Here is an 8,255-nt window from a genome sequence, read left to right on the forward strand (position 1 = left end):
CAGTGAGGCATTTATCTTACTTAATGCAAGCGCCAAAGCTTCCTCCGATGACATTCCTCTTGGTTTAGATTGTGTTGGAACAGCCGCTGATGAAGCAGAAGGGCCAGATGCTGACGTTCTCCGCTGCCAGGACTTCCCAGACCTTGTTGTTTTGCCTTGGAGTGGCAAATCTACTTTTTTTCCCCATCTGCCATAACAAAATTTCCAAGGTCAGTCCCACAGTCCCACAGTGGAAAATTCCCCAGATCCAACTCTTATAACAGTTTCAGAAACTTCCTCTAGGGGGAAATAGTTGCTATCTGTACAAATAATTGCTATCTGTACTCGTGTTACTCCAAAATAACGTCTTTTAAAACACAGCTCAAGGAAGAAGTTAGTTTCAATTTTCAGTTACTTTTCCTCCTTTTTAAGATCAGAAGAAGACAGCCAAAAACAATGTATCTCTCTATTCATAGTCAGAGCACGTTCCAAGGCGCAACAGTCTTACTGTGCTATTTATAGCCCGTTCCCAGGTTCTGAGCAGTGGAAATTTAACTTCCTCCCCTGTCTCTTGCAGGTATATATGGTCCAAGCTTCCCCCCCTCTTCTCCTGCTTCCGGGGGGGGGGGGATTCACTGTTATTAAAGAGCTGGAAAAATTAGTCCTTTCCGATTGGCTTTCCGAGACTTTAGCTTGCAGCCTCTTTGCTTTGATCTATTTACAAAAGCGGAAGGCGGACTTCCTGTTTGAGCCTCCCCGCTTCGATGCCAAATTAAATCTTTTTTCTTTAAAAGCTTCCAATTTATTCTACTCACGGATAGTTGCTTTTAAGATCAAATTGTCCACAGGAAAAAGTTAGCGCTCTCCGGCAACGACTGTGCGGCTTCACTCCGTGGAAAAAGCAGTCGATTCACAGCACCGCGCCGCTCACCCCACTTTGCTCCGGAGCCCCGAAATCGGGTTTCCCCGCGAGTACGGGAGGCGCGAAATGTGCCCGCCGAATCCCACGTTCACAGGCTTCACCCGCCTGTGATTTTTGAGGGGTATCCGCCTTCGCCGTGGCGGCCAGACCCGGTTCCCACAGAGCAAACTCCTCCTAAGAATTAAATATAATAGATTGTAATTGGATTAAAGGAAAAAATAATGTTAGAATTTGTTAAGTTAAATGATAGGACAGAAGTTTGAGGAAGATGGAAAGAATTTGCTGAAACATAGAATCATAGAATCATAGAGTTGGAAGAGACCACAAGGGCCATCGAGTGCAACCCCCTGCCAAGCAGGAAACACCATCAGAGCACTCCTGACATATGGTTGTCAAGCCTCTGCTTAAAGACCTCCAAAGAAGGAGACTCCACCACACTCCTTGGCAGCAAATTCCACTGTCGAACAGCTCTTACTGTCAGGAAGTTCTTCCTAATGTTTAGGTGGAATCTTCTTTCTTGTAGTTTGGAACCATTGTTCCGTGTCCGCTTCTCTGGAGCAGCAGAAAACAACCTTTCTCCCTCCTCTATGTGACATCCTTTTATATATTTGAACATGGCTATCATATCACCCCTTAACATCCTCTTCTCCAGGCTAAACATGCCCAGCTCCCTTAGCCGTTCCTCATAAGGCATCGTTTCCAGGCCTTTGACCATTTTGGTTGCCCTCCTCTGGACACGTTCCAGTTTGTCAGTGTCCTCCTTGAACTGTGGTGCCCAGAACTGGACACAGTACTCCAGGTGAGGTCTGACCAGAGCAGAATACAGTGGCACTATTACTTCCCTTGATCTAGATGCTATACTCCTATTGATGCAGCCCAGAATTGCATTGGCTTTTTTAGCTGCCGCCTCACACTGTTGGCTCATGTCAAGTTTGTGGTCAACCAAGACTCCTAGATCCTTTCACATGTACTGCTCTCAAGCCAGGTGTCACCCATCTTGTATTTGTGCCTCTCATTTTTTTTGCCCAAGTGCAATACTTTACATTTCTCCCTGTTAAAAATCATCTTGTTTGTTTTGGCCCAGTTCTCTAATCTGTCAAGGTCGTTTTGAAGTGTGATCCTGTCCTCTGGGGTGTTAGCCACCCCTCCCAGTTTGGTGTCATCTGCAAATTTGATCAGGATGCCCTTGAGTCCATCATCCAAGTCGTTGATAAAGATGTTGAATAAGACCGGGCCCAAGACAGAACCCTGTGGCACCCCACTAGTCACTCTTCTCCAGGATGAAGAGGAACCATTGATGAGCACCCTTTGGGTTCGGTCAGTCAGCCAGTTACAAATCCACTGAGTGGTAGCATAGTCAAGACCGCATTTTACCAGCTTCTTTACAAGAATATCATGGGGCACCTTGTCAAATGCCTTGCTGAAATCAAGGTAGGCTACATCCACTGTGTTCCCTTCATCTACCAGGCTTGTAATTCTGTCAAAAAACGAGATCAGGTTAGTCTGACATGACTTATTTTTCAGAAATCCATGCTGACTATTGGTGATCACAGTATTCCTTTCTAGGTGCTCACAGACTGTTTGCTTAATGATCTGCTCCAGAATCTTCCCTGGTATTGATGTCAGACTGACTGGGCGGTAATTATTTGGGTCCTCTCTTTCCCCCTTTTTGAAAATAAGGACAACATTTGCCCTCCTCCAGTCTGCCGGGACTTCGCCTGTTCTCCAGGAATTCTCAAAGATGACTGCCAGTGGTTCTGAGATCACATCTGCCAGTTCTTTTAATACTCTTGGATGCAGTTCATCTGGCCCTGGAGACTTGAATACATCTAAACTAGCCAAGTATTCCTATGCTGAATCATTTGCTCCAAATTCTTCAGGTTGGGCATTGTTTTCTTTATCGGAGAAGACTGAGGCAAAGAAGGCATTGAGGAGTTCAGCCCTTTCTGTGTCCCCTGTTTGCATTCACCATCTTCTCCTCTGAGTGACCCCACTGTTTCTTTGTTCTTCCTTTTGCTATGAACATACCCATAAAAGCCTTTTTTGTTGCTTTTAACCTCTCTAGCAAGCCTGAGTTCATTCTGTGCTTTAGCTTTTCAGACTTTGTGTCTACACATGCTGGCTATTTGTTTGAATTCCTCTTTGGTGGTTTCCCCCCTTTTCCATTTTTTGTACACATCCTTTTTTAATCTTAACTCAGTTAAAAGTTCTTTCGATAGCCACCCTGGCTTCTTTAGGCACCTTCCATGTTTCCGTCTCATTGGTATTGCCTGAAGTTGTGCTTTTACTATCTCCCTCTTAACAAACTCCCAGCCATCATGAACTCCCTTTCCTTTTAGTATTACTGTCCATGGGATCTCACCCAGCACTTCCCTAAGTTTTATGAAGTTGGCTTTCTTAAAGTCAAGAAATTGAGTCCTAGTATGCTTGGCTGCTCCTTTCCACTATATAGTAAACTTCAGAAGAGCATGATCACTCGCGCCTAATGATCCTTCCACTTCTACCCCACTAACCAGGTCATCAACATTGGTTAGGACCAGATCTAAAATGGCTGTTCCTCTTGTTTTTCTCCCACTTTCTGGACAACGAAGTTGTCTGCAAGGCCAGTGAGGAATCTGTTTGACCTTATGCTCTTGGCTGAGTTTGACATCCAGCAAATATCCGGGTAATTGAAGTCCCCCATTACTACTATCTCCCTTCCTTTTGCATGCTTGGCCATCTGTTCCAGGAAGGCATCATCTATGTCCTCCGTTTGGCTTGGGGATCTATAGTAAATTCCCACAATGAGGTCCCTGTTATTCTTCTCTCCCTTAATTTTGACCCAAATGCTCTCACTTTGGCTTTGAGGTTCTAAATCTTGGATCTCTTCACAGGTATACACATCCCTGACATATAACGCCACTCCTCCTCCTTTCTTGTCTGGTCTGTTTCTCTGAAATAGATTGTATCCCTCCATTATTACATTCCAATCGTGGGACTTATCCCACCAGGTTTCAGTGATGCCTATTATGTCATATTTAGTTTGCTGTACCAAGAGCTCAAGCTCATCTTGTTTATTTCCCATGCTTTGCGCATTAGTGTACAGACATTGAAGTCCATTAATCATTCCCCCGTGTCTCTTATTTAAGGATTTTTTCCTCCCACCACTAGGTCTGTGTGCTGTTTGCTCCATTTGGTCTATGACATTTGGATGATCATCTTCATCAATTGATAGACTCCTACCTTCAGGAGCACTGTCTCCCTCCCCCACATTAGTCAGTTTAAAGCCCTCCTGATGAGGTTTCTGAGATTTTTGGCAAAAATATTCCTCCCAACCGTTGTGAGGTGCAGCCCATCGCTTGCCAGAAGTCCATCTTCAAGAAACTGCAGTCCGTGATCTAAGAATCCAAACCGTTCCTGTTTACACCATTTGCGAAGCCAGCTGTTCACTTCCACTATTTTTCCCTCTCTCCCTGGGCCACGTCGTTCAACTGGGAGGACAGATGAGATGACAATTTGTGCTTTTAATTGCTTCAATTTCCTGCCCAGAGCCTCATAGTCTCTTTTGATCTTCTGGAGGCTATTGCTTGCAGTGTTCCCACATGAACCAAGAGGAAGGGGTATTTGTCAGTGGGTTTTATGATTCCTTGCAGTCGTTCAGTTACATCTTGGATCTTAGCCCCGGGGAGACAGCACACTTCCCGAGACATCTTGTCAGGCCCACAGATCACTGCTTCTGTTCCCCTCAGTAGGGAATCCCCTATCACCACTACACGCCTCCTCTTAGGTCTGGTCAGGGTTCTTCCGTGAGCTGTCCGTTCCAAGGTCGCCTGCACATTCCCAGTCGATTCAAAGCACCACGCCGCTCACCTCACGTCGCTCCGGACCCCCGAAACCGGGTTTCCCCGTGAGTAAGGGAGGCGCAAAAGGTGCCCGCCGAATCCCACGCTCACAGGCTTCTCCCGCCTGTGATTTTTTGCGGGTCTCCGCCTTCGCCGTGGCGGCGAGACCCAATTCCCACGGTGCAAATTCCTCGCGATCAGAGGAATTCCGCCATTACCAGAGGCACCAACCCGGAAGTCCCACTTCTGGGAGTTCTTGCTCCACATACTTCTTAAGCCTGCCTTGTAGAATTTTAAGCATAACCTCCCTAGTGTGTGAAATGAGTGCAATTGTGCGGTAGTTGGTGCATTCTTTGGAACTGCCCTTCTTTGGGATTGGGATGTAGACTGATCTTCCTTTCATATTTCCGATTTTCTTGAACAGATCTCTGGTTCTTCCCATTCTGTTGTTTTCCTCTATTTCTTTGCATTGCTCGTTTAAGAAGGCCTTCTTGACTCTCCTTGCTATTTTTTGGAAATCTGCATTCAATTTCCTATATCTTTCACTATCTCCCTCGCATTGTGCTTGCCTTCTCTCCCCTGCTGTTTGTAAGGCCTCGATGGACAGCCACTTTGCTTTCTTGCATTTCCTTTTCATTGGGATGGTTTTCGTTTCTGCCTCCTGTATAATGTTGTGAGCCTCCATCCATAGTTCTTCAGGCACTCTGTCCACCAAATCTAAATCCTTGAACCTGTTCCTCACTTCCACTGTGTATTCATAAGGGATTTGATTTAGATTGTATCTTACCGGCACAGTGATTTTTCCTACTTTCTTCAGTTTAAGCTTGAATTTTGCTGTAAGACGTCTTGTTTTTGCTGGCTGTATAGAGCTTCTCCATTTTTGGCTGCAGAGAGTATAATCAATCTGATTTCGATGCTGCCCATCTGGAGATGTCCATGTGTAGAGTCGTCCCTTGTGTTGTTGGATAAGAGTGTTTGTGATGACCAGCTTGTTCTCTTGGCAGAACTCTGTTAGCCTTTTCCCTGCTTCGTTTTGAACTCCAAGGCCAAACTTGCCAGTTGTTCCTTTTATCTCTTGATTCCCTACTTTAGCATTCCAGTCCCCTATAATGAGAAGAACATCCTTCTTTGGTGTCATTTCTATAAGGTGTTGTAAGTCTTCATAGAACTGGTCAATTTCAGTTTCTTCAGCACCAGTAGTTGGTGCATAAACTTGGATTACTGTGATGTTAAAAGGTCTGCCTTAGATTCGTATGGAGATCATTCTATCATTTTTGAGATTGCATCCCAGTACAGCTTTCGCCACTCTTTTGTTGACTATGAGGACCACTCCTACTTCCTCGCAGGGGACTTCAAATAGGGACACGGTCCAAAGTAGCACAGGCTGCTCTGGCGCATGTGGCAGTAAGACAGTTTTGGACAGCACAGAAGAGGTAGAAGGGTAGTTATGTTGCTAACATATGAATGTATTTCAAAACAATACAAGGAAGGCTTTCATCAGTTGTCCTACATTCCAACTACCCAAGCTCACAACAGTGGCAGAGAGTTGCTCTCCTGCCTTTAGCAGTCCTCAGAGGCAGGACCTCCATTAAAACAACATTTTTTTACATAACTGGCAACTAAACCATTTTGCCCCTGAAGAACAGTAACGTGGATTGGTTTATTTGTTAGGGCAAATAAATCACTTGCAGCTTCCTCCTCTGCGGTCCTCTCTCTCTCCCTGTTGATTTTTAGCCACCTCTGTCATGTTGTTGTGCAGAGCAGGAGAGCAGGTCTGGGATTTTTTTCAGCGCGGGGGTAATGGTGTCATCTGCTGGAGTGCCATGCTGCCTCGCAGACCCTCCTGGCTCTGTGAATCAGGTCTTGATGAGGCTTTTAAGCTTTACTATTGTTTATGACTGATTAGCATGGAAGGAGGATGAGGAAGACAATCAGATAGAGGCTGGACCCCTCTTTTCTTTGAAGGGGTTCCTACTTCATGCTTGCAGTTTTCATGGTTAACACATGTTCGCTGGGTTGTTTGCACTTCTAATTAAAAGCTAAAGGTTACATTTCAGCTAGCTGAAGATCTTTTGCTAAAGCTCAATGTGCTTTACAAGCTGCACTTTAGCAGTCAGAAGTCAATGTATCCGAGGTCTGTTGAGCTTCCTCCCCGGAAACAATGTGTAGGGTTGTGATCTTGGGATGTTATGGCGTTGCTGCTGTTTAGGGTGTGTGGGTGTTATACACATGATCGGAACAGCTGGCTGCATTTTTGCATTCTCCATGGTTCTGTGGCTGCTGTGGGGGCCTCTCATTATGGCTCCTGCACTTCAGAATTTATCTCTGCTTCCCCACAGCAGCTTCCCCCTGAAGGCCTCGTTATTCCCTGATGCTGCCTGAATTTTTTTGAGTTATGGGAAAAACACAAAGTGGTTTTGTTTGCATGTTCAAGTGGGGAAACAGTTGCTCCATTAGTGCAAAAGGGGACCCCTCTCTCCTTCCCTCTCTCTAGCACCCTTTCCGCCGCTCCAATAATTCTCTTTAAAGTTATTGGGAAGTGTATGCTTAATTATATTTGCATATGAAAAATAGGGTCTAATTAGTGTGATTGATTATTATTTTAACCTTAATGACATTTTGAGTATCTGTCCCTCCCTAATAGCAAAAGTATCACTAATAAATCATGGTCTTTGTATGGTGATGGTCTATTGAGCTGCCTTATGAAATATATTTTATTAATATTCCAGAATGTATTGAATCTGAAACAAGTCAAACAACTGCTCATTTATTAAACTGTTTAAATGTCAGCTTTATACAGGCATAATATTACAGGAAATATGTTCCTGTGAAAGACATCTGCAGGCCAAGCCGACTCAAAATAGTAGTTATTTCACTCAAATATATGAAGGAAATAAAAATTCAATTATGTAATTTATGGCACTAAATAAATTTATATCGGCTAACATAAATGTTTTGAATTAGCAGGCGTACTTTTCTCGCAAAGTTTCCTGCCTTCCCTGAGAAGCTCAGCAGCTGAGACCCATTTTCACATTCCCCCCCCCCCCCAAGACAAGCGGCAAGCAAGGAGCGGAAGGAAGGAAGCGGCCAGAGGGGGCTGCTTGCACCATCAGCACGCAAATACACCTTGCCAGAGAGGAACTTGGCCGGCAAAAGAGGATCCTCGGCCGTTGCCTTAGGACGGTTGCCTGCAGTTCATATGCAGCATTGGCATTTCAGCCCTAATTAGAAATTAGCATAGTCACAATGAGATGAATTGAATCAGACTAAAGATGATTAGCAAAGTAATGCAAGAAATCATTAAATTAAGCCAGTGTGCCAAGTCCACTGCTGATCTATCACAAATTTGGGCTCCTAATGAGCTATTAATTAATGGGTTGGGTCAAAATCATGTCATTCAGCCCAGGGAAGATACACACCCCCTCACTCCCCCCCCCCCATGAGTGCTGAAAACAAATTTATCAGGGGTGAGTAAACAGACTGCAAAACTAACAGAATGCCAAGGTGGCAGGTTGCATTGCAGCAGTGATGAA

The sequence above is a fragment of the Podarcis cretensis genome (genome assembly GCF_951804945.1).
Source record: "Podarcis cretensis genome assembly, chromosome: 16".
Classification (NCBI taxonomy): domain Eukaryota; kingdom Metazoa; phylum Chordata; class Lepidosauria; order Squamata; family Lacertidae; genus Podarcis; species Podarcis cretensis.